The sequence below is a fragment of the Ursus maritimus genome, unplaced genomic scaffold, assembly GCF_017311325.1.
Source record: "Ursus maritimus isolate PB19 unplaced genomic scaffold, ASM1731132v1 scaffold_19, whole genome shotgun sequence".
Taxonomy (NCBI): Eukaryota; Metazoa; Chordata; class Mammalia; order Carnivora; family Ursidae; genus Ursus; species Ursus maritimus.
Window position 1 is genome coordinate 44,908,688 of NW_024424341.1, and position 25,116 is coordinate 44,933,803.

The 25,116-nt window shown below is 42.4% G+C and overlaps 1 long non-coding RNA gene across 3 annotated transcripts in view; it reads left to right on the forward strand.

The window, feature by feature from the left end:
- LOC121103327 overlaps positions 1–2,066 on the forward strand; it is a 35,700-nt gene extending 33,634 nt beyond the window's left edge. Inside the window, exons 3-4 of one of the 3 annotated variants that reach the window (XR_005835489.1) lie at positions 961–1,047; positions 1,484–2,066. This is a non-coding gene — a long non-coding RNA (uncharacterized LOC121103327). Of the gene's footprint in view, positions 1–960; positions 1,321–1,483 lie in introns of those variants that run through there. The other 2 variants (XR_005835487.1, XR_005835485.1) reach the window with 2 other exon arrangements.
- Positions 2,067–25,116: the final 23,050 nt, after the last annotated feature.

Consider the following 25,116-nt stretch of genomic DNA (forward strand, 5'->3'; position numbering starts at 1 on the left):
CCCTGTAGCCTCAGTATCAGAACAGGACCTGACACAAAGTAATTGCCCAATAAATGTGGACCGAATCAACATGCCTGGGTCTTAGAACCAGACTACCTAGGTTTGAATCTCTGCCATGCCCCTAACTAGCTGTATTGCCATGTGCAAGTCACTTAATCTCTCTGGGCATGTTTTCTTATCTTTAAAATAGGGATAATAATGGCTTCTCCCTCATTTAATTATGACGATTAAGTAAATGAATATATGTAATGTAGGTAAAATGCCTGGTACATAGTATTATATAAGATGTTGATGATGATGATGGTGGTGGTGGTGAAGAAGGAGGAGGGGGGAGAAGAAGAAGAATGAGTAGGATTCAGAACATGTGGGAACCATCCTTCACCCTCTTCGTGTTGGGAAGGAGGGTTGGAATGTTGGGAAGGAGGGATGGAATGTGTGTGGATGCAGGCAGGATATTTATGAACCCGAAGCCTTAATCACAGATAGTTTCGTTGTAAAGAAAAAACATCCCCAAAACTAGCTTAAGAAGGGAAACTTCTTGGGGCGCCTGGGTGGCGCAGTCGTAAGCGTCTGCCTTCAGCTCAGGGCGTGATCCCGGCATTATGCGATCGAGCCCCACATCAGGCTCCCTGCTCTGCTGGGAGCCTGCTTCTTCCTCTCCCACTCCCCCTGCTTGTGTTCCCTCTCTCTGGCTGTCTCTCTGTGTCAAATAAATAAATAAAATCTTAAAAAAAAAAAAAAAGAAGGGAAACTTCTTGTAGGGCTACAGGGCCCTCTCAGAGGTATCTAAGGAAAGAATATTTAGTATTGCAGGCATATCAAACAGAGTTCAGTCAGGACAACAGACACCATAGGTATTTGCAGCGGGGGGGGGGGGGTTGAAACAGAGGTTGCCCACGCAGGGATTGGAATCCTGTAAGAGCAAAAGGTAGACTAAGGTAACTCCATTCCTACTCCTAGAGCTGTGAGGACAAAACGAAGAGGTGGTGTTACAGGACTTAGAGAAGGCGGAGCTGCGTGGCTGATGCTCAGACCTCTGAAGATAAGGTACATCCTAATGGGGAGGTATTAGGACCACAAGCTGGTGATGCCCTGCAGTTCCTCCGATCTCCAGTGTGTGGCACTGCAGGCAGGCAAGGGCGCACAGGAGAGCCGTTACTGACCGGCGGGGGAGCAGGACCCAACGGAGCGCTGATGATGACTCTAAAACATCATCAGTTCTCAAAGTCTTTGGTTTCAGGACCCCTTTCACCCTTTAATTTTTTGAGAACCCCCCAAAAGCTTTTGCTTATGTGAGTTGTATCTATTGGTATTTTCTATATCAGAATTAAAGCTGAAAATTAAATATTTATTAATTTTAAAATAACAATAAAAAACCTTCCCATGTTAATACAAATAACAGTGTTGTCATGAAAATAACTATATTTTCCAAAACATTTGTGAGCAGAGTGGCATTGTTTTACATTTTTGCAAATTTCTTTAGTGTCTGGATGAAGAGAAGAGAACTGGAATCTCATACCTGCTTCTGCATTCAGGCTGTCGCTGTGTATCACACATCATGGAGCCCTTGCAAAACTCTGTATACTCATGAGAAAGTGAGGATGAAAAAAGCAAATTACATCTGTGTAAGGAAAACCCCAGTATTTCCTTCTGTTTGCCTCCTTTACTACTCAAACAGAATACTCTACTTCTGGTCACCAAAGGTGTAGGGATTTTTCTGACAGCAAGCAATTCTGTGGCACTAGCTGGATGTCCTATAATTTAATTCTGACACTGTCTATCTAGACATAGTATAAGATCTCACAGGTTAAGGGCTCAGTCCCTGAAGACTGCTGCTTCTTTTCACATGCCAACTGCAAGTAGTAGGTACCCCCCCCCCCCAGGTTACCCACACCTTCTGCCCGACTTGGCTACAAGTTGGAGGTTCTTATGACCTCTTACCCCTTAGGACCTCTGCACATAAAACTATACAACATTAGTGAAATATATTAGAGAAGACCTAAATATAAGGAAGGATTAGACCATGTTCATGGATTGGAGACCATATGATAAAGATGTCAACTCTCCCAATTGACCTATAAAACCATTTTTATTTTTTTGGTGGACATTGTTAAGCTAATTCTAAAATGTATATGGAAATCCAAAGCCCTAAGAAGAGCCAAGGCAATCTTGAGGAAGAAAAACAAAGTTGGAAGACTTACAGTAACAAATAGCCAGCCTTGCTAGAATTTTATAGTAACTAAAACATTGTGGTATTTGTGTAAGGATAGACATGTTGGCTAATGCAACAGAGTCTAGAAACAGACCCACATATATGTGGTCGTTTGATTTATGGTAAATGTGGCACTATAGTTTAGTCGGTAGAGGATGTAATTTTCAATAAATGGTGCAGGGTGAATTGCATATCCATATGGAAATAATTTGTTTTTTATGTTTTTTAAAAAGATTTTATTTATTTGAGAGAGAGAGAGTGCAAGCAGGGGGAGGGGCAGAGGCAGAGGGAGAAGCAGGCTCCCTGGGAGCCCGATGTGGGCTCAACTGGGATCATGACCTGAGCCAAAGGCAGACGCTTAACCAACTGAGCACCCAGGTGTCCCTGGAAATGATTTAATCTAGACCCAACCTCACACTATATACAGAGATAATTTCCAGAATGATCACAGATACAAATGTGGAATATAAAACAGCTGAACTTCTAGAAGAGAGAGTAGAAGACAATTTCATGGTTTTAGACAAAGCACAGATATCCTAAATAGGACCCAAAACTAAACATGAGGAAAAGGTTGATAAATTGGACTACATTAAAATGAATAACTTCTATTCTTCCCAAAATGCCATTAAGAGAGTGAAAAAAGAAAGTCACAGCATAGGCAAATATACTTGTGCTATGTATATTAATGGCCAATGACCTATACCTAAAAAACATGTAGAGTATCTACACCTTAAAAACAAAAAGATATTTGGGGCACCTGGCTGGCTTAGTCGGTGGAGTGTGTGACTCTTGATCTCAGGGTTGTGAGTTCAAGCCCCACATTGGGCATAGACCTTACTTAAAAAAGATATTCAACAATGAGACAAATAACCCAGGTTTTTGAAGGAGCAAAGGATTTCAATAGACATTTCTCCAGAGAAGATATACAAATGACTAAAAAGCACTGAAAAGATATTCAACATCATCAGTCATTGGAGAAATGCAAATCAGAACCACAATGAGATATCACTTCACAGCCACTAGGATGGCTCTAATAATCCTTTTTTTTTTTTTTTAGGAAAAATAACAAGTGTAGGTAAGGATAAGGAAAAATGAGGACTCTTATTCATTGCTGGTGGGAATGTGAAATGGTGCAGCTTCTTCTTTTAAAATATAGGCTTTATGAGCACCTGGGCAGCTCAGTCCTTTAAGCGTCTGCCTTCAGTTCAGATCTTAATCCCAAGGTCCTGGAATGGAGTCCCACATTGGGCTCCCTGCACCACAGGGAACCTGCTTCTCCCTCTCCTTCTGCCGCTCCCCCTGCTTGTGCTCTCCCTCTGTCAAATGAATAAATAAAATCTTTTAAAAAATAAATAAAATGTAGGCTTTATTATTATTCAGGTATGGCGGGGCCAACAGATCAGGAGATGATGGCCATTGAAAAGATAGATCATTACTCATCTTTCCTAAGAGGAGGGGCCCACCACACCATGCAGGGCAGTAGGAGAAGTGCCAAGGTCAGCCAGGAGACAGAGGAGACGAGGGGAAGACATGGGCAAAAGCCTTTCTAGTGGTTTTGGCAGGAAAGGCAGGGCAAAGAGGGGTAAGCAGGCTAAACATTGACTTGTTTGAATAATTTCAGTGGGCTCTGGCTGTAGAGGCTGTCTCTAGTCGTCTGGTACCTGGCCCCAGGGTGACGGGGTGATGAGTGTAGAGGGATAATGGTCTAAGGGAGGTGATTTGGGGTGGGCTCTGGATTGGTTGGTTTGCGTATGAAAGGCATGCTCACAGGGAAGTCATTTGCGGTCTCCAGGAAGTAGCTAGCTCTGGGAGAAGAAGTCTTTCCAGGGTCTGCAAGGGCCCAAGATGTCACAGCATCAAAATAAAAAGACATGCTTAATACACTGCTGCAGAGGAGCAGCTGGCAGTTCCTTAAAAAGAGTTATCAGATGGACCAGCAATTGCAGTCCTAGGAGAGATGAAATGAAAACAAACATTCACATCAGTACTATTCATAAGAGCCAAAAAGTGAAAACAACCCAAATGTCTATGAACACATTAATGGATAAACAAAATATGGTATTAGCCATATGATGGAATAGTACTCAGCCATAAAAAGGAACAAAGTATTGTTATGTGCTGTAATATGAATGAACCTTGAAAACATGCCAAGTGAAAGAAGTCAGACCTACAAGGCCACATTTTACATGATTGCATTGACATGAAATGTCCAGAACAGACAAATCCATAGAGACAGAAAGTAGATTAGTGTTTGCCAGGGGTGGAGGTGGGGGCAGAAATGGGAGTGACTACTAATAGATATGAGGCTCCTTTTTGGGGTGATGAAAATGTCCTGGAATTAGACCGTGGTGATGGCTGTACAACCTTGTGAATGTACTAAAATCCACTGAATTATCCACTTCAGAATGGTGATTTTTATGGTATGTGAATTGTATCAATGCATACATACATATCCCAGAAAGTTAGACAACATAATTACAAAATGGGCAAAAGAGTAGAACAGCTGATATACAAAGGAAATATAGGGGTGCCCAGCTGGCTTAGTTGGTAGAGCATGTGACTCTTGATCTCAGGGTTGTAAGTTTGAGCCCCATGTTGGGTATAGAGATCACTTAAAAATTAAAAATAAATCTTTTTAAAAAGCAAGAATATAGAAGCTTCAGTTCCACTAAGAGGGCGAAGCCCCCTTCCTCCCAGGTCCTCCCTCTGACGTCTAAAATCTCTGGACATAGCCCAACAAATAAGGATAGAAAGACTCTGAGAGGGGTAATAGAGGAAGAGGACAGCCTAGTGACCTCAGAACTGGAGGAACCCCACAGTGGTGAGTCTCCTGAGTTTATTTCTCCCCGTATACCTTGCACAGGATGCTTCCAACCCAGAGCTGCCAACAAGCACAGACGTAAGGAGCTCCAAAGAAAAGCTGTTTCCCGTAGCCAAAGGACAAGGAAAAGGGGGGCCTAACAACAGGAAATGTTTTTGGCAATACCTGCCCTACTGCAGCCAAACCAACAGAAGACCCCCACCCCCACCCCTACACACAATTCTCCATGGTTTTATTGGAGCTGAGTGGGGAACTCATCTTCCATCCCTCACCTAGCCCAAGCAGATGACGACACTCTGATTGTCCAGCAGGGGCAGTATCCGTGGGCCCAAGCAGGGAGATGCTATGACATCCCCCACCCAGGAGGCAATGAGAGGTAGGCTAGCAGCCCTAAGATTTACCTCCGACCTCCCTCCTCTGTCAGCAGGGCTAGTGAAGAGCTGAGCCTTCCCAGGGCACAAATTTCCAGTTAGAAGGTAAATAAATTCTGGGGATCTAATGTACAATATAGTGATTATATATTATATTTATATTACACATTATATTATCTATCTATCTATTATGTACTTGAAAGTTGCTGAAAGAGTGCATCTTAAATGTTCTCACCACAAAAAACATAGTAATTATGTGACACGATGAAAGTGTCAGCCTTTGGCTCAGATCATGATCTCGGGGTCCTGGGATCGAGCCCAGAATCGGGCTCCCTGCTTGGTGGGATCTTACTCTTAAATACCTGACCTCAACACCAAGGTCATTAAAAACAAGGGAGAAATCTCACAGACCAGAGAAGGCCTAGGAGACATGACAGTTAAGTGCAAAGTAGGGTATGATAACAGCAAATATGTACAACGTGTACAAATCAGTATCTCCCCAAAACATGATTCTGCCCATATGTATCCTTCTCAGCTTATACTCTTAATTTAATATGCAAAAATGCTGCTTCAGTGAATTTAAATACAATAATCTTGTTTAGAATTGTACAAAAGATTATATACTTACTTCTGTGCTAAAAACTGCTGTAAAAACATTTATGGATACCCAGTGACCATCAAGATCAAATGAAATCAAGGCACTGCACAAAAATTAAAGACGTTTGTTAAAAGATATGAGATCAAATGACAAAATACATTATGCTGAAATCAGGAACATCTTGGTGCAAATAGATTACAAGTATTTATGCTATCTCTCTGTATGGGAAAATTTATTGAACAGGTAGAAAGGTTAGTAAAATTCCACAATTTAAAAAGCATGTCTGTATATAAAACTCTACACCTAATAGAAGGTCGAGTCTTTTGCTTACAATAAATGAAAGTTACTTTGAAAATATGTTGGAGGAACGGCAAGAGACGTGAACAGATGTGCCAAATTTGAATATAACCAAAGAAGAAAAGTAAAAAAATTGGAAATGTATTAATCACTAGAGAATATCAATTATTATAGGAAAAGTGCTCATCACGTTTATAATGTAATTATATAATCAATACAAATTAAGTAGATTATGGACATCCTAGTTTTACATTGAATTGGAGATATGAAAAATTAAACAAAGTGTCTTAATTTTTTTTAAAGATTGCATTTATTTATTTGAGAGAGAGTGTGTGTGCACAAGCAGGAGGAGGGGCAGAGGGACAAGCAGAATCCTCTCTGAGCGCAGAACCCGACCCAGGGCTCGATCCCAGGGTCCTGGGATTATGACCCGAGCTGAAGCAGATGCTTAACTGACTGAGCCACCCAGGTGCCCCAGAGTCTAAAGATTTTAAATTTTTACCCACAGAAAAGTTAATCTGCTACTGATTTGGATCCTAAATATTCTGGTGTTTCAAGTACTGTGGAAATTTAATCTGAAATAGTTGGAAGCAGTATGGTATAGCAATAACTCGTCTTATCAGTGTCAGGTTTGGATCTTCTAAACCTAATGCACAAATTTTGCTTAGTACAATCTTATCCAAATTTGAAAGTGAAATTGAGAGTTGGTTTTTTGTTTTGTTTTGTTTTGTTTTGTTAACAATACCGTGATGTCCTATAAAAGTTTCAGGGGGTGCCTGGGTGGCTTAGTCTGGTAAGCGTCTGCCTTCCACTCAGGTCATGAACTCGGGGTCCTGGGATCGAGCCCCTCATCCAGCTCCCTGCTCAGCAGGGAATCCTGCTTCTCTCTCTGCAGCACCCCCGCTTGTGCTCTCTCTCTTGCTCTGTCCCTCAAATAAGTAAAATCTTTAAAAAAATAAATAAAGATGTTTCAGTAAGCTAAAGTTATTTTAAAATTACTTAAGTTATTTATTTCAAGAGAAATTGTCAATATGACAGTTCTCTCAGTTGAAAGCAAGACAAACAAAGAAAGAAAATTTGAAAATATTGCTGATGAGTTTGCTTTCATTAAAGCTAGGAAAGTAAGATTATAACAAATTAGTTATGAGAGTATAAGTAAAATATGTAAACTTAAAAATAATTGTATTTTAATAGAACTACTTTTCTTTTTTAAAATATATTTTTTAACTACTTTCATATTCTGAGAAAAAAACTGACCAGTTAAAAACATGTATATAATAGGGTACCCATTTTTCCTTTCGCCCCTGGCTCCAATGCCTAGGCAATTGGAGCTTTAGTTTCTGGGAGCTTTAGTTTGGGGTGAAGTAAGTCAGAAGAGAGAAGGTAGGGCTGAGGTTTGTGAGGTCTGCAGAGGCCTGGTAATACAGGGTTTTATACGGTGGGGGAAGAAGTGTGTCCTATAAGGTGACTCTAAGACCCCAGGATAAGAGTTGAGAGGACTTTGCTTTTCCTGGGGAAGGCACTGGACCTACACCAAAGTTGGTTGAGCAGGTGCAGGAGAGGGACCTAGACTAACCAGAAAGCAGACAGACCATAGCCAGTCATGCCTCATCTCAAAGAATCCTCCTATGAAGGTTGGAAGTGGGGGCACCTCCCTGACACCTGCCCTGCTCACCCCTCAACCCAGCTTCTGCTTTGTGAGGGTTTGAGGTTACTGGCAAATGAAGAACCTGCCTCCCACTTTTCATTCTTTTCAGGGAAGCCAGAGCTTCTCCACAATCTATATCACATCTCATCTCTCCCAGATTTACAGCCTCTAGGAGGTTCCTGTGGTTCTTAGGACCAAATCCAAACCCTCACTCAGATGTCCAAACCCTGCTTAGTCTGCCTTCTACCCTCCTCACATCCTCCCCTCGTGACTCCCCCACTCCAACCACAGTGCTCTTGTTCCTGCTCCTGGAACACACAAACCTCACTCCCACCTCAGGACCTTTGCACTCCCCTGTTGCCTTGCCTGGAACTCTTTCATTTCCCGCAGATCTGCTCTTGGCTAGCTCATCCTGCACATCTGAACTCAAAGGGTGCCTCCCTCTTCTGTCAGGTCTCCCTCCTTCCTTCTAACTATTACGATCATAGTCACTGGTCCATTCTCAAGTCCTCTGGTTTATTTGGCTGTTTTTCTTCCCCCATGAATTTTTAACTCCAGAAGAACCATGGCCTTGTTTGCTTTGGTCACCACTGTTCCCTGGTGACTGAGCACAGGGCCTGACACACAGTAGGCTCCTAATTAAAATGTGTTTAATGAATTCATAAATCCTGTCCTCTGCATGCATGGAACCAACCAGAGGTTCAATCACGAATATACCTGACGGTGAGTGAGACCCACATATTTTACACGTTGAACCAATCAGGAGTTCAAGCTGGAGGATAAATGCAAATAACTAAAGTCTCACCCAATTCTTTCAGCAGAAGAGGTTTTCCTAGGTGACAGCCTCATTTTTAAGGGAAAGAAGCAGAAATCTGAACTAAACACTTGGGACTCCACCCTTACTATTTTAACAGCCAATCACATCGAGGAAATAAAGGGCAAAGGGAGTATTGTTGAGCAGAGACCACGCCCCGTGACGTCACTCCCCCCAAGACGACTTCCAGGCCCTGGTTCCTTAGTGAGGTTAAGTGGAGCGCTGTGGAGAAAGAGTGGGGAAGTTAAAGATCAGGGTAGGATTATGTGTGGACAGAGAGGGGGTGGGGAGGAAAGAGAGCTGGTTAGGGGATAAAGGAAGGGGGCTGGTAGGGGGTAAGACAGAGAAGGGGGTTAAGGGGGAAATGGGAGAGGGTTACAGGAGGACTGGGAGAGCTTATAGGGGACACACTGCAGGTTAAATGGGGGAGCTTATGTAGGGGGATAAAAAGTAGTGGGGATGGGGTGTTATAAGGATTCAGTGTCATCATAGTGGCAAAAGGCAAGGTCATAAGGAGACAAAAAAAATTAAGGGAAGACAGGATTTAAACGAGGACAGAAAATTCATTGGGGACAGAAACAGTGTTACGGAGGACAGGGACGGGGCCTTTGGGTGTCAAGGAGGGTTGTGGGGGACAGGAAGGATAAATCAGGAAAGGAAGGAAATCAGGCATCTCCAATTGCATTCTAGAAAGCGGACAGCATGGAAACATACTGGGGCAGTAGGGTGGTGTGGAGGGCCATGCTGCCCCACCTTGGGGTGATGGCCCCTTTCAGAGCTCCTCTGACCTGCAGAGTTGGTTCAGCCTGGTCTCCATTCACTGAGATCTCTGCTGTCCATTCCTCTGGCCACTGTGCTGAGACCCGTTCCCTGGCCGTGGTCATCCTCAATCTGCTGTCCTCTAGGCCCTGTAGGTCATGCCGCAGAACCCTGGTGGTGAGATGTCCCTGGATCCCTGGACTTGGTACCCTTGGTACACCAATAAATTGACCATAGATGCATGGGTTTATTTCTATCTCAGTTCTCCTGCAGTGATCTATATGTCCATCCTTATGCCAATGCTGTACTCTTTGTGATTACTGTAGCTTTAATCAAAGCTTTGAAATCAGGAAATAAGAGTCCTCTGACTTTGTTGTTCCTTTTCAAGATTGTTTTGGTTATTCATGGTCCCTTTTGGTTACTATTTGTATGGAATATATTATCCCATCCTTTCACCTTGAACCTATTTATGTCTTTGGCTCTCAAGTGTAGACAGTATATAGTTAGAGCATGTTCTTTTTTTTTTTTTAAGATTTTAATTATTTATTTATTTATTCATTTATTTATTTAGAGAGCATGAGCAGGGGGAGGGGCAGAGGGAGAGAGAATCTCAAGCAGACACCCCGCCTACCCCCTAAAAAAAGATTAATAAATTAGGGAAGTTTTTTGGCCATTATTTCTTCACATATTCTTCACTCACTTTTCTTTCTCTCCTCTCCTTCTGAGACTCCTGTTATGCATGTATTGATACATTTGGTGGGCTCCCACAGGTGTCTTAAGCTATGTTCATTTTTCTTCGTAATTTTCTCTTTCTGCTCTTCAGCTAGATAATCTCAAGTGATCTATTTCAAGCTCACTGATTATTTCTTCTGTTTGCTCAATTCTGCTTTTGCATCTTTCCACGGAATTTTTCATTTCAGATAATGTATTTTTAACTCCCAAACTTCTAATTGGTTCCTTTTTATGATTTCTCTGTATTAATACTGTGTATTTCACATTCTCATGGTTTCCTATAGTTCTTTGAGTCTATTTTAAAGAGTTGATTTAAAAATCTCTAGCTGATAAATCTAATGTCTGAATCTCCTCAGTGACGTGTCTATTAATTTCTTTCTTTTTTTTTTTTAAGTGAGCGAGAGCATGTGTGCATGCTTGCACAATGTGGGGGAGAGGGCAGAGGGAGAGGGAGAGAGAATCTTAAGCAGGCTCCATGCCCAGTGTGGAGCCCAGCACAGGGCTTGATCTTATGACCCTGAGATCATGACCTGAGCAGAAATCAAGAGTCAGATGCTTAGGGGCACCTGGGTGGCTCAGTTGGTTAACTGTCTGCCTTCGGCTCAGGTCATGATCCCAGGGTCCTGGGATCGAGTCCCACATGGGGCTCCTTGCTCAGCAGGGAGCCTGCTTCTCCCTCTGCCTGCCCCCTGCTTGTGCGCTTTCTCTGACAACTAAATAAGTAAAATCTTAAAAAAAAAAAAAAAGAGAGAGAGAGATTCAGATGCTTAACCAGCTGAGCCACCCAGGCTCCCCATATTAATTAACTAAGTAATTTTTAAAATATTTATTTATTTTAGAGAGAGCACACACATGTATGTGCTCAGGGAGGGGGAGGGGCAGGAGGAGAGAGTGAAAAACCCAAGTAGAAAACCTAAGCAGAGAAAAACCCATGCAGGGCTCGATCTCAAGACCCCAAGATCATGACCTGAGCCGAAACCAAGAGTCGACCGCTTAACTGACTGAGTCACCCAGGTGCCCCTATTAATTTATATTTTGTTTGTGCTTGAGCCATACTTTCTTCGTGTGTCTCATCATTTTTTCTTGAAAACTGGATCTTTTGGATATCATGATGTGACAAATCTTGAAATCAAATTCTCCCCTTTCCCGTGGTTTATTGCTGCTGCTTATTGTAATATTGTTTGTTTAGTGACTTTTCTGCGCTAGTTTTTTAAGTGTATTCGTTGTGTGTGGCCCCTGAAGTCTCTATTCTATTAGCGTAGTAGTCAGCTAATTATTAGACAGAGATTTCTTAAATACCTGAAGGCAAAGAAATCAGAAATCTCCCAGTCTCAGCAGATGGGCTCTAGGTGCGTGTTGGTGCATGCCCTCAACACTCAGGCAGGAAGTTTACAGCTCTGCCTTCACCATCACTCATTGCTTATACAGCCCCAAAGGTCAGCCAGAGGTGAGAACTGAGGGTCTTCTCACGTCCCTTCTGAGCATGCACCCAGCCCTGGACAAACACGTGGACTTCTAGATTCCCAGGAATACATGGGAGCTTTTCTACACCTTCATTTCCCAAGCATCTCATTCCCCAGCTTTTCCTCCAAAGCTCTTTGGTTTGTCTGTGATTTGCCCCAACTGTTATCCCTTTAGTCTAGGTAGCAACAGCTAATTCACTTGCCTCTAGTAGCTGCCTCCCCCTAGGATTGTTCTCAGTTAGAGGAAATAAAGGCAAGCCTTTTGAGCTGGTCTTTAAGGGCGCCACCAAGACAGGTCAAAGCAACAACCATGATTCTTTGAGAATGAATTCTGTATCTAGGACCTAAGTACAGGTACTAAGAACTTGTACTAGGAATGTGGGCTGTTGTCCTCAAGGCTACAACTGAAGTGGGGAGTGGGAGATGGTTCCAGGATAAGTTAAAACACCACAAATCTCTCTTACTGACACTGGTGGGTTTCTTTTTTTTTTTTCCTCTTGATTAAGCATTTGACTGGTTGCTGTAAATCCTTGATGCTGATAGAGTTGGTTTTGACAGTTTTTGTTAGTTTATTCACTGTTTTCATGGAGGGATGGGATTTTGAAGTTCCTTACTCTGTGTTTTGCATGGACATTACTCTTAGTATATAACCTTTTGTGAGTGGCTTCTCTCCCTCAGCCTATTGACTTTGAGATGTATCCAAGTTGTTGAGTGTGTCACCAGTGTGTTCCACTTAATTTCTGAGTAATATTCCAATGTATTGGTCTATGCCATTTGTTTATCCACCCCCTCATTGAGGGACATTTGAGTTGTTTCCATTTTTGGAGATTAGGAATAGAGTATTTGTAAATATTCTCATAAAACTTTGTGTGAACATGTTTCCATTTATCTAGGGTAAATACCCAGAAGTGGGGTTGCTGGGTCATAGGATAAATGTGTGTTTAACTTTATAAGAAATTTCCAATCTGTTTTTACAGAACACTGTTCCATTTTTCATTCCCATTAGCAATGAATGAGGGTTCCAGTTCTCCATGTCTTCACGAACACTTGATATTGTTAGCCTTTTTTACTTGAACCATTCTAATAGGTGTGTAGTGGTATGTCGTCAAAGTTTTAATATGCATTTCTTTAATAGCTGATGATTTTGAATATTTTTTCCTTTGCTTATTTGATGTTCTTATAGTCTCTTTAGTGAAGAATCTGTTCAAATCTTTTGTCCATTTTAAAATTACATTGTTGGTTTGCTTCCTGTAATTCTGATACAAGTCCTTTTTCAGATATGTGATTTATAAACATTTTTGTCCAGGCTGTTACGTGTCTTTTCAGTTTTTTTTTTCTTTTGCAGAGCAAATATGTTCAGTTTCAACAACAACCAGTTTCAGATTTGTCCTTTTATGACTGTGTTTTTGGTGTCACATCTAAGAACTCTGTATCTAATCCCGGTCATGAGGATTTTCTTCTGTGTTTTCAGAAGTGTTATTATCATGTTTGTGTGTGTGGATTTCTTTAGATTTATCCTATTTGGGATTCATTGAGCTTTTTAAATCTATAAGTTTATGTCTTTCACCAAACGGGAAGTTTACAGCCATTATGATTTGTTTGTTTGTTTGTTTGTTTCAATAGCATTCTTTCTCCTGTCCTGAAACTGTGATGTCATGAATGTTAGACGTTTTGAAATTGTCCTACAGGTCTCTGGGGCTCTGTTAATTTTTCTTAATCTGTTTTTCTCTATTGCCCAAACTGGATAATTTCTTTCTTAAAAAAAAAAGAGACTTTATTTTATTTATTTGAGACAGAGAGAAAGAACATGAGTGGCGGGGGGTGGAGAGGGGCAGAGGGAGAGGAAGAGTGAGAAGCAGACTCCTCACGGAGCAGTGATCCTGATGTGGGGCTCAATCCCAGGACCCTAGGATCGTGATCTGAGCTGAAGGCAGACGTTTAACTGACTGAGCCACCCAGATGTCCCCAAACTGGATAATTTCTATTTAACTACCTTCAGGTTTACTGATTCTTTCCTCTGTCATCTCTATTGGCTATTGAGTTCATCTAGTGATTTAAAAAAAAAATTTCAGCTATTGGGGCACCTGGGTGGCCCAGTCAGTTAGGTGTCTACCTTCGGCTCAGGTCATGATCCCAGGTCATGGGACCAAATCCTATAATGGGCTCCCTGCTCAGCGGGGAGTCTGCTTCTCCCTCTACCCTTCCTCCCTGCTTGTGATCTCTCTTTCTCACTCAAATAAATAAATAAAATCTTTTTTTAAAATTTCAGTTTTTGCATTTTTCAGTTCTAAAATTTCTGTTTGGTTATTTTAATAGACTTTCTGTCTTTCCTTTTATTTCAAGATTGTTCACGCTTATTTTTTGGAGCATGGTAATATAGCTGTTATAAAATCTGTCTGATAATTCTAACATCTGGGTCATCTTAGGATTAATGTGTATTGATTGCCTTTTTTCTTGATAATTTGTTAGACTTTCCTAGTTTTTTCTGTGTAGAGTAATTTTGGATTGTATTCTGGACATTTTGTTTAGATTACATGGATTTTTTGTTTGTTTTAGCAGATAGTAGATCCAATTAGATTCATTCTTCAAGTTCAGATCTGGTTTTTTTGTGGGCTTTGATTCCAATGTAAGCTCAGCTTTTAGAACTTTTACAGTGCTATTTAATCTTGCCTAATGTATTCACCACTTAGGGGTGAGATTTAAATAGCACTGAGACCTGGGCAATGGGTTACCCCATAATTCAATTCTCAAGGCCTTTGGTATGCTAATACCATGTGGTGAGGGATGCACAACTCTGTGACTATAATAGCAGCCACTGAATTGTATACAGACACACCTCATTTTATTGTACTTTGTAAATATCTTTTTTTTTTTTTTTACAAATTGAAGGTTTGTGGCAATCTTGCATCAAGCAAGTCTATTGACTCCATTTTTCCAACAGCATTTGCTCCCTTCATGTCTCTGTGTTGCATTTTGGTGATCTTAAAAATATTTCATATTTTTTCATTATTATTATATTTGTTACAGTAATTTGTGATCAGTGATCTTTGATGCTATTATTGTAATTGCTTTTGGTACAAACTGTGCCCATATAGGAGGGCAAACTTAATGGTACATATTGTGTGTGTCGACTGCTCTACCAGCCAGCAGCTATTCCCCCACCTCTCTCCATCTCCTCCATCCTCCCTATGCCCTGGGACACAACAGTATTGAAATTAGGCCTATTAATAACCCTACAATGGCTTCCTAGTGTTCAAGTGAAATGGCTTTTAAATCAAAAGCTAGAAATGATTAAGCTTAGTGAGGAAGGCATGTTGAAAGATGAGCTAGGCCAAAAGCTAGACCTCTTGTGCCAAACAGCCAAGTTATGAATGCAAAGGAAACATTCTGGAAGTTCCAGTGAACACACACATGATCAGAAAGTGAAAATAGCCTTATTGCTGATATGGAAAAGGTTTTAGTGGTTTGGATAGAAGATTAAACCAGCCACAACGTTCCCTTAAGCTAAAACCTAATCCAGAGCAAAGCCCTGACTTTATTCAATTCTATGAAGGCTGAGAGAGGTGGAGAAGCTGCAAAAGAGAAGTCTGAAGCTAGCAGAAGTTGGTTCATGAGGTTTAAGGAGAGAAGCCATCTCCATGACACACAAAAAAACCCTCAAAGTGAAGCAGCAAGTGCTGATGTAGAAGCTGCAGCAAGTTCTCCAGAAGATCGAGCTAAGATAATTTGTGAAGGCTTAAGCAACAGATTTTCATTGTAGGTGAAACAGCAGTTTATTGGAAGAAGATACTATCCAGGACTTTCATAGCTAGAGAAGAAAATTCAATGCCTGGCTTCAAAGCACAGGCTGACTCTCTTGCTGGGGGCTAATGCAGCTGGTGACTTTAAGTGGAAATCAACGCTGATTTACCATCCCCCCAATCCTGGGGCTCTTAAGGATGATGCTAAATCTACTCTGTCTGGACTCTCTAAATGAAACAAAAGCCTAGATGACAGCATATCTATTTGATATTTGAGGCCCACTGTTGAGACCTGCTCAGAAAAAAAAAAAAGATTCCTTTCAAAATATTACTGCTCACGGACAAGGCACCTGGTCAACCAAGAGCTCTGATGGAGATGGACAATGAGATTCATGTTGTTTTCACACCTGCGGATACAATGTCCACTCTGCAGCCCATGGATCAGGGAGTCATTGTGACTTTCAGGTCTCATTTAAGAGATATATCTTATGAGGCAATGGCTGCTATAGATAGTGGTTCCTCTGATGGATCTGGGCAAAATAAATTGAAAACCTTTTGAAAAGGATCCACTGTTCTATATGCCATTCTGAGTCATGGAAAGAAGTTAAAATATCAACATAAACAGGAAGAATCTGATTCCAACCCTCGTGGATGATGTTGAGGGGTTCAGAACTTCAGTGGAGGAAGTCACTGCAGATGTGGTGGAAACAGCAAGAAAACTCAAATTAGAAGTGGAGCCTGAGGATGGGACTGAATTGCTGTGATCTCATGATCTAACTGAAGGGATGAGGAGCTTCTTCTTATGAATGAGCAAAGAAAGCAGTTTCTTGAGATAGAATCAACTCCTGGTGAAGATGCTGTGAAGACTGTTGAAATGACAATGAAGGATTTAGACTGTGACATATACTTAGTTGATCAAGTAGCAGCAGAATTTGAGAGGACCGACTCCAATTCTTTTTTTAAAAATTTTTGAAAGATTTTATTTATTTATTTATTTATTTATTTATTTATTTATTTATTTGTCAGAGAGAGAGAGAGAGGAAGCACACAAGCAGCGGGGAGCAGCAGGCAGAGGGAGAAACAGACTCCCCACTAAGCAAGGGGCCCCATTCGAGACTGGATCCCAGGACCCTGGGATCATGACCTGAGCCAAAGGCACTTAACTGTCTGAGCCACCCAGGCGTCCCAAGGATTGACTCCAATTCTGAAGAAAGTTCTGCTGTGAGTAAAATGCTATCAATCAGCATCACATGCTACAGAGAAATCATTCATGAAGAGAAGAGACAATTGATGCAGCAAACTTGAGTTTATCTTATTTTAAGAAATTGCCAGTTATGGAAACCTTCAGCAGCCACCACCCTGATTAGTCAGTAGCCATGGACATGGAGACAAGATTCTCCACCAGCAAAAGGATTATGATTTGCTGAAAGCTCAAATGATGGTAGCATTCTTTAGCAATAAAGTATTTTTAAAATTTAAGCAATAAAGTATCTGAAAGTTAAGGTGTGTGCCTCATTTTTTCCAGACATAATGATATTGCACACTTAATAATCTACAGTATATTGTAAACATAACTTTCATGTGATCTGGGAAACCCAAAAATTCATTTGACTTGCTTTATTGTGATATTGACTTTATTGTAGTGGTCTGGAATCCAACCTGCAATATCTCCGAGGGTTATGACAATTATTTATGAGAATGTCTCTTAGTTTGCAAAAAGAAATTTTTCTAAGTCTCCTTTTTGTTTACCTCTGATTTTTTTTTTTTTGGTATGATTTAAGGAACTCTACATTTTGCAATTTCTATTTGTAGCTGGGTTCTTGGTGAATTTTGTAAATATTTCTTTGATATAACTAGAGAAAGTGCAGTAACTACTTTAGGGTGTAACATTCTAATAACTCTATAATTGTACTTACTAGTTAAATTATTCAAATCCTATATGCATTTTTGCATTCTTTTTCTACTTCATTTTCACATTTTCTAAGAGGCATATTTAGATCTCACACTAAGGTTGTGGTTTTATACATTTCTCCTTGTATTTCTAGTGGCTTTATTAAAAAATTTTTTGTTTCTTGCTTTCATTTTCACAATGTAGCTGATCTGTAGTTCACTACATAAATATCTGCGACCCTTATGTCTTCTTTTGTGCATAGCACACATCCCCTCTTCCTTCTCCTTTTAGTTATTTCTTGGAGCCCTTTGTTCTCCCTTAAATCGTTTATTTATTTGGATGTTTTCCCTCTTTCTCTCTCATGGGCTGTGGATTCCAGGAGAGCTGTGATCTTGTCTGCCTTAGTCACCACATGGCCCTCAGAGCCCAGTGTAGACCTCGTGTACCGTAGGCTCCTTGTAGGACTATCAGTAAATTTGCTCATTGCACTTAGATCCAGTCTAGAAGTGAGGCCCACACGCCATATGTTGAGCCAGTCAGGAGTTCAAGCTGGGGGCAACAACAAAAAGGGTAGGGGACTAACCCCGTCCCCTTATTCACTGAATTGATTAAGAGGGCAGGAAGAAATGGAAGTGGCTAGGTAATACCCCTTACGCACGCTGAACCAATCAAAAGCTGGGTCTGAGCACTTGAGACATGACTAAACTGAGCCCCTAATCTTAATGAAGTGGTGTCCAGTAGGGAAGCCCCTACCCCATGATGTAAATCGCCCGGAAAGCCTCAGGAACTAAGAAGCCAAGGGAAGTCCTAGGGCCATTAACTAGGGTTGTGATGGGATAATCAGAAAAGAGCAGTGAGTTTACGTATGTGTGGGTGGAGTGGGGTGGGGAGAGCTTAGAAGAAAAAAGTGAAGCAGTTGGAGGGAGACATGGAGGGTGTAATGGGGGTAGAGAGAGGAATTAGGATAGAGGAGGGTTGGATTTTGTCAGAGGGCCAGTAAGGCTATTATACAGGAACATGGAAGTGTCGTGGGTTCTGGCTTGGGGCAGTGTCCGTTTGCAGTGATCTTCATTTCTTGGGAATTTAGATGTTCCCTGGCCAAGACCCATTTCCTGTCTGCAGATTCTGCCCACCAGCGTCTCCTCCTCAGGCCAAGGTCCATGGCTACTATGACTGAGCCCAGGAACCTGGAGTTCAAGGTCCCACCAACGCAGCCAGTCATCCTGATGTCCTTGAATCCCCCAGAAAATGATTATTTGTTTCTCTCCATCATTTCCTTCTTCTTCTTCATTTTGCTGGCAATCCCAGCCCTCTTCTTCTCCCTCAAGGTGGGCACCATCTGGCTACCACCAACTCCCACCGTTCCCAGATATGCCTCCTCCGTCCCTCCCCATCCCCCTACTCCTCCCCAGGGACCTCTTCGTGTTCTTCCTGGAGAATTTACTCCCTCCTCCACCATCTAGTTGCCCTTGTTCCTCCCCAGAACCCCCTTCACCGTTCCTCTTCCTTTTTCCACTGGGGGACTGAACCTTGCCCTTACCTCCCTCACACCACCATTCCTGGTCTTGCATTTCCCACCTCCCCCTGGGATGTCCCTCCCCATCTCCCTCCCCCCTTGGAAACTCTCCCACCGCCTTGCCTTCATCTCCACAGACCCGGCAAGCCAACTTTCATGGGAATCAGAGGAAAGCACAGATCAATTCCAGTCTGGCCCTGGGCTTCAGCATCTCAAGCATCCTGGTGGGCTCCATTATGATCATTTGCTCCATTGTAGTTGGAGTTCTGAAACATAAAGTATGAGATCATACTAAAAGCTCACCTCCCTCAGAGAATCATGAACTGCACCTTCTGGAGCCTTTGAATTTGGACATCAATAACCTACCTGTACTGGAGGAAGTCTCCCCTCCATTAGCATTTGTTAAGAGCAATAAAATTTATGAGGAGGCTTCTGCTTTCTGCTCAAATGCACATGTATTCACATGCTTTTGTGTGTCCGCTTCGCTGAGTACCACAGGGCTTATCCATATTTTCTGTGAACATTTATTGGGCAACTACTATCATGTGCCAGGCACTGTTTCGGACCTTAGTGATTCAGTGCTGCTTCAGATAAATGAGGTATTTGCCTCTATAAAACTTACAGTATATTAAGAGGACACAGAAAAAAAGCAAAATGTAAAGCAACAACGTAGCTGTAGGTCAGTGCTTTCTAATAGATCTTTCAGCAATGATAGACATGTTCTGTAAGCCATTCTATACAATATGGTAGTTACTAGCTGCATGTGGCTACTGAGTGAGCACTCGGAAGGAGCACAGGTGACTAGTGCACCTGAAGAACTCAATTTTTTATTTAATTATAATTAATTTAGATTAAATTTGCCACATGCGGTTAGCGGCTGCTGTCCTGGACAGCACAGTTCTAGGTGGTGGTCAACATTATGGAAAAAAAAAACCAGGATGAAATTGGGGGAGCAAGAAGAGGGGCTTATGACAGAGTGGCTCAGGGAAAGCCCTCACTGGGGACCTAATATCTGAGCTGTGACCTGGAGTGAGGAGAGCCACAGAAACATCTGGAAGAGAGTTCTAAGCAGAGCAGTAAGTGCAAAAACTCAGGCAGGAAGGAGCCTGGCTTGTCCCAGGAAGAAAAAGATTAGTGGGACTGGAGTGAGCAAGGGGAGTACTACAAAGTAAGGTCAGAGGATGGGCAGGAGGCAAGTCACAGCTCAGAAGGCCACAGGAGGAAGGTTGGATTTTTAAGTATGAAGTGAAGTCCTTAGAGGTAGTAAACAGGGAGAACACAGGTTTGTTTTTAAAAGATTGAGTTTGATGTCTAAATTGAATGTAAAAGATCTCTAAGAGGGTTCCAGTACTAATTCCAATTACGTGTGGAATCAATTCCTGGACATCAGCTGGGTGTCTTACAATTCAGCTTACTTCTGATGCTGTCTGCCCAGAGATAGCCTCAGACTCCATAGGTTAAGGGCTTAGTCCTGCAAGGGTGCCTTCTGTCCCAGAGGCCGGATGGAAGCCTAGGTTTTAACTTGTACTTCTGACCCACTGGCTAAAAATCAGAGCCTCCTACAACATCTTTGGGTTTGATTAATTTGCTAGGGTGGCTCAAGAATTCAGAGAAACAATTTACTTACTAGTAAAAAACACAGATTGCTAGTTTATTATAAAGGGATAAAACTCAGGGGCACCCAGATGGAAGAGCTGTATAGGGCAAAGTATGGTGAAAGGTTGTGGAACTTCCACACCCTCTCTGAGCGTGCCCCGTTTCCCAAATCTCTGTGTGTTCTTCAACCCAGAAGCTCTCTGACCTTGGCCTTTTGGGGTTTTATGGAGGCTTTATGACACAGTTGTGATTTGGCATTGGCTTTTGGTGATTGGTTCAACCTCCAGCCCCTCTCCCCTCCCTGGAGGTTGGGGGGAGGTACTGAAGTTCCAACTCTCTAATCACAGAGTTGCTTCCCTTCCAACCAGCCCCCATCCTTACATCACCTAAGGGCTTTCCAAAAGTCACCTTATGAACATAACAAAAGATACCTTGATTGCTTTTATCATAGGACACTCAAGGGTTTTAGGAGCTCAGTGCCAGGAATGGATGGAAGACGAAGATTTTTCTTATTATAAATCACAATATATTATTGCAGTCTCCTTCCATAATAGCTAGTGGGGGGGGAAGAGAAACAAAAAGTTCATATCTTTTAAAGACAGCAAACAGCTGTGGATGCAAAGAAGTCTAAAGGAACTGCATTCTAGAACTAAGGAACCCTTCTTAAGTGGTGTGAAAATTAATAAAAGGAAACTTCATTTAAAATGGAATCAGGGGCACCTGGGTGGCTCAGTCCATGAAGCGTCTGTCTGCGGCTCAGGTCATGATCCCAGGGATTATGTCTGGCATCGGGCTCCCTACAGGGAGCCCCCTTCTCCCTCTGCCTGGCTCTCCCGATGCTTGTGCCCTCTCTCTGTCTCTGACAAATAAATAAAATGTAAAAAAGAAAGAAAGAAAGAAAGAAAGAAAGAAAGAAAGAAAGAAAGACAGACAACTGATAATGAATGAATGAATGAATGAATGAATGAATGAAGTCAGGAGGCCAGAAGGGGGAGCTCTCATGCCCTACTTCTGTCAATTGTCCTTGTCAATTGCAGGCCCTACAGGAAAAGAAGTACCTTGGAAATCAATACTGCCTTAGCTACTACTTGACTATCTGGGCAGGAGGAAGAAAAGTTTCCTCCTCCCCTGCCAAGAGCCCTGCCAATGAGAGGCTCACAACTTAGCCAATGAAAAGCTATGAGAAACAAACTGAGGACTTCAGAGGGGAGGAGGGTGGGGGAATGGGATAGACCCGTGATGGGTAGTAAGGAGGGCATGTATTGCATGGTGCACTGGGTGTTATACACAACTAATGAATCATCGAGCCTTACATCGGAAACCGGGGATGTACTGTATGGTGACTAACATAATATAATAAAAAATCATTAAATAAAAAAAAAAAAAGAAAAGAAAAGCTACTGTACTTAGAACTCCAAAGGAGAGTTTGTTTTTAACAGCTCCCCTCCCCAGATTTCCTCTTTTCTCTGTAAAAGAGCTTTCCTCTCCTCTCTTCTCCAGACTTGCATATGGTTTTGTCCTAGCTTGCTTGTCCTGAATTACAATTCTCTGTTATTCCTGAATTAACCCATTTTTGCTGGTAAAATAACTGGCCGGTTGGCAAGAATGACTGGTTAAAAGTCACATTCCTGGGAGAGGCTGAAACTACAATCAGGTTAGGTATGGAGTCCTGATTTGCTGATGTGGGGCTTAGCACAAGTGGCTCCACCTAGAGTTTGTTGTTTATTTTTTAACAAGACAAAGGTACCAATTCAATACAGTGGAGACAGGATAGTCTTGTCCGTTAATGCTAAGGAAACTGTATATCAATATAGGAAGAAATGAATCTTGGACCCTTTCTTATTTCATATCTTATTATTTTTTTCATAATCTCAACCTAGAACTGTATTATCCAGGATGGTGGCCACAAGATTAATTCAGGATGGCTCCTAGACCTAAATAAGAAAGCTAAAACTATCAAGCTTCTATGTGAAAACGTAAGAGAGTCTATTTGTAACCTTTGGATAGGTAGACAAAAATGTCTTAAACAGGACAGAAAAAAACCTAAGCATAATATTTAAAAATGATCATTGGATTTTACAGATTTTAAAACTTATGAAAAAAGCAAGTCACAAATTGAAAAAAAAATTGATATAAGACAAAAACAGGCCATCAATTTTTTTCTGATGGGAAAGATGTGAACGTGAATTTTACAAAATATAATTTCCACATGGCCATAGCATGTGCAAGGTGCTTAACATCCTAATGTTAAGCAATTGCATTTCCAAGGAAATGCAAATTAAAACTACAATGGGATACAATTATATACCCAAAGAATGGCTAAAAGTAAAAAGACTGTCATCAAATGTGGGCAAGAATGTAGGAATCCCGGGTGCCTGGGTCGCTCAGTTGTTTAAGCGTCTGACTTCTACTAGGGTCATTATCCTGGGGTCCTGGATCAAGTTCGCATCGAGCTCCCTACTCAGCAGGGAGCCTGCTTCTCTCTCCCTCTGCCGTTCCCCCTGCTTGTACTCTCTCTCTCTTTCTCTGTCAGATAAATAAATAAAATCTTGAAAGGAAGGAAGGAAGGAAGGAAGGAAGGAAGGAAGGAAGGAAGGAAGGAAGAAAGAAGGAAAGAAAGAAAGAAAGAAAGAAAGAAAGAAAGAAAGAAAGAAAGAAAGAAAGAAAGAAAAAAGGAAAGGAAGGAAGGAAGAAAGGAAGGAAGGAAGGAAGGAAAGGAGAAAGGAAAGGAAAGGAAAGGAAAGGGAAGAAAAAAAAGAAAGAAAACCAAGGGGCTTAGCCTAGGAACTTGCCCTGGGTGGAAGCCAATGGTTCAGCCCCTTCATTTTGTTCTCTTTTTGTGATTGGCTGACAGTGAACAGGGAGGGGGTCCTGGTTAGTTTCACTCCACCCGCCCTGTTCTTCTTTACCAACTGGCTGACAGTGGATAGAGACCTTCTTACTTTCTTGATTAGGTTGGTCCAGCCTCACCTCTTGATTCTGCCTTTGTAATTGGCTGGAAGTTGAAGAAACTTTGACCAAAGAAGTCCCATTCCCCCCAACCGCCCACCTATGAATTTTGGCTCCTGGATTGGAGGACCGGGATCAAGAGACCTATACCTCTTGTTAATCTTAAAAATAAAACATTATTTTACCAAAGCAAATGGGTTATTCAGGAATAACAGAGAATTATGGTTTGGGACATGCAAACAATGACAAAACAATAGGCAAATCTGGTAAACAAAGTAGAGGACCGTTATTTTATGGAGAAGGAGGAAGAAGTTGGGAGGGATTATGTGTTTGTTTTATTTTGAGGGAGAACCAGAGTGCCTGTGGTGGGGGGAGGGGCAGACGGGGAGGGAGAGAAAAAGTCTTAAGCAGGCTCCTCGCCCAAGGCGGAGCCCAGTGCCATCTCACAATTCTGAGATCAAGACTTGATTAGAAACCAAGAGGCCCACGCTTCAGGGACTGAGCCACTCAGGCGCCCCTGGAGGGGTTGTTTTGAACCAGAGTCCATTGGAAAAAAAGCATGAGTCCAGGATGATGTTGGCTCTCATTGGCTGAGTTGCGGGGGTCGGGGGGAGTGAGTTCTTGTAGGAGATGCAACGTACATTCTTATCCCCTTGACGCCTGTAGTCGATGATTCTTTCCGGTTGAGGAGTCTTTCGTCCGGGTCTGTAATTGACACGTCTTTCCGTAATTAACCTGGAGCGGTACCGCAGGAAAGCTCCCCCTTCTGGCCTGCCATTCTAAATGACGTTTCCCTTGATACCTTCCACACCTTCATTCTTGGCTTTTGAGCCCCATTCTGAGCTTTTGCATACGTCTCCATCCAAGGATACCTTTTCTAACTCCACTTTTCTCAAGCTTCCCTGCCAGAGGTGGGGAGTGGGGGAGTTGGCCGCCTGCCCTAGTCATAAAATGCGGCCCTGGAGGACTCAGAGTTTGTTACCTGAGTTTTGTCTCAGCTCCCCCATGCGTGCCGTCATTCAGCAGTAAGTGAGCCAACTGCTGTGTGCCGGGCTCAGTGCTGGGCACTGGGGGTACTCAGGAATGCAAAACACTGCTGAACCTACCCAACTTCTTGAAGCCCCCTTTTCCTTTGCCTCCTGATCCTCCCCACCCCCACCCCTTCCTGGTTCTTCCTATACCTTTCAGACTGCTTTTATCTTCTTTAACAGCAATGGCTCCCCTCCTTGCTCTTCTCCCCACCCTTGCCAGAGGCTCTTACCTCCCCTAGCTCACTCTACCCTTTCTGCACTGACAAGGCCTGCCTCACTGTTCCCAATTTCAACTTCTTCTAGAAGCTCCAAGACCCATAGTTGTCCCATAGCTTCCTGGTTCTCCAGTTCCTACACAGGCTGTAGCCCTTCCTCAAACCTACCTCTCCTCCTGGGTCCCATCCCAGGGGAGGCCTCCCCCACCCCAGGCCAGATACCTCCTGCCCCAGCCCATGTCCCCATAGGAGATGTCCTGAGCCTCCCTCCCCCAGCTTTCCCCTCCTCTCCCCCCACAGGCCTCACCCAGCCTCCTCCCCTGGCTTCTAATCTCAGCCTCCCCCTTGAGTGTCCTCCACATGACAGCCAGGGGCATCTTCCAGACTCAGTCCTGACCATGCCCCTCTTCTGACCCAAACTCACATGCCTTCAGCTGCTCCTAGACTAAAATCCTAACTCCTC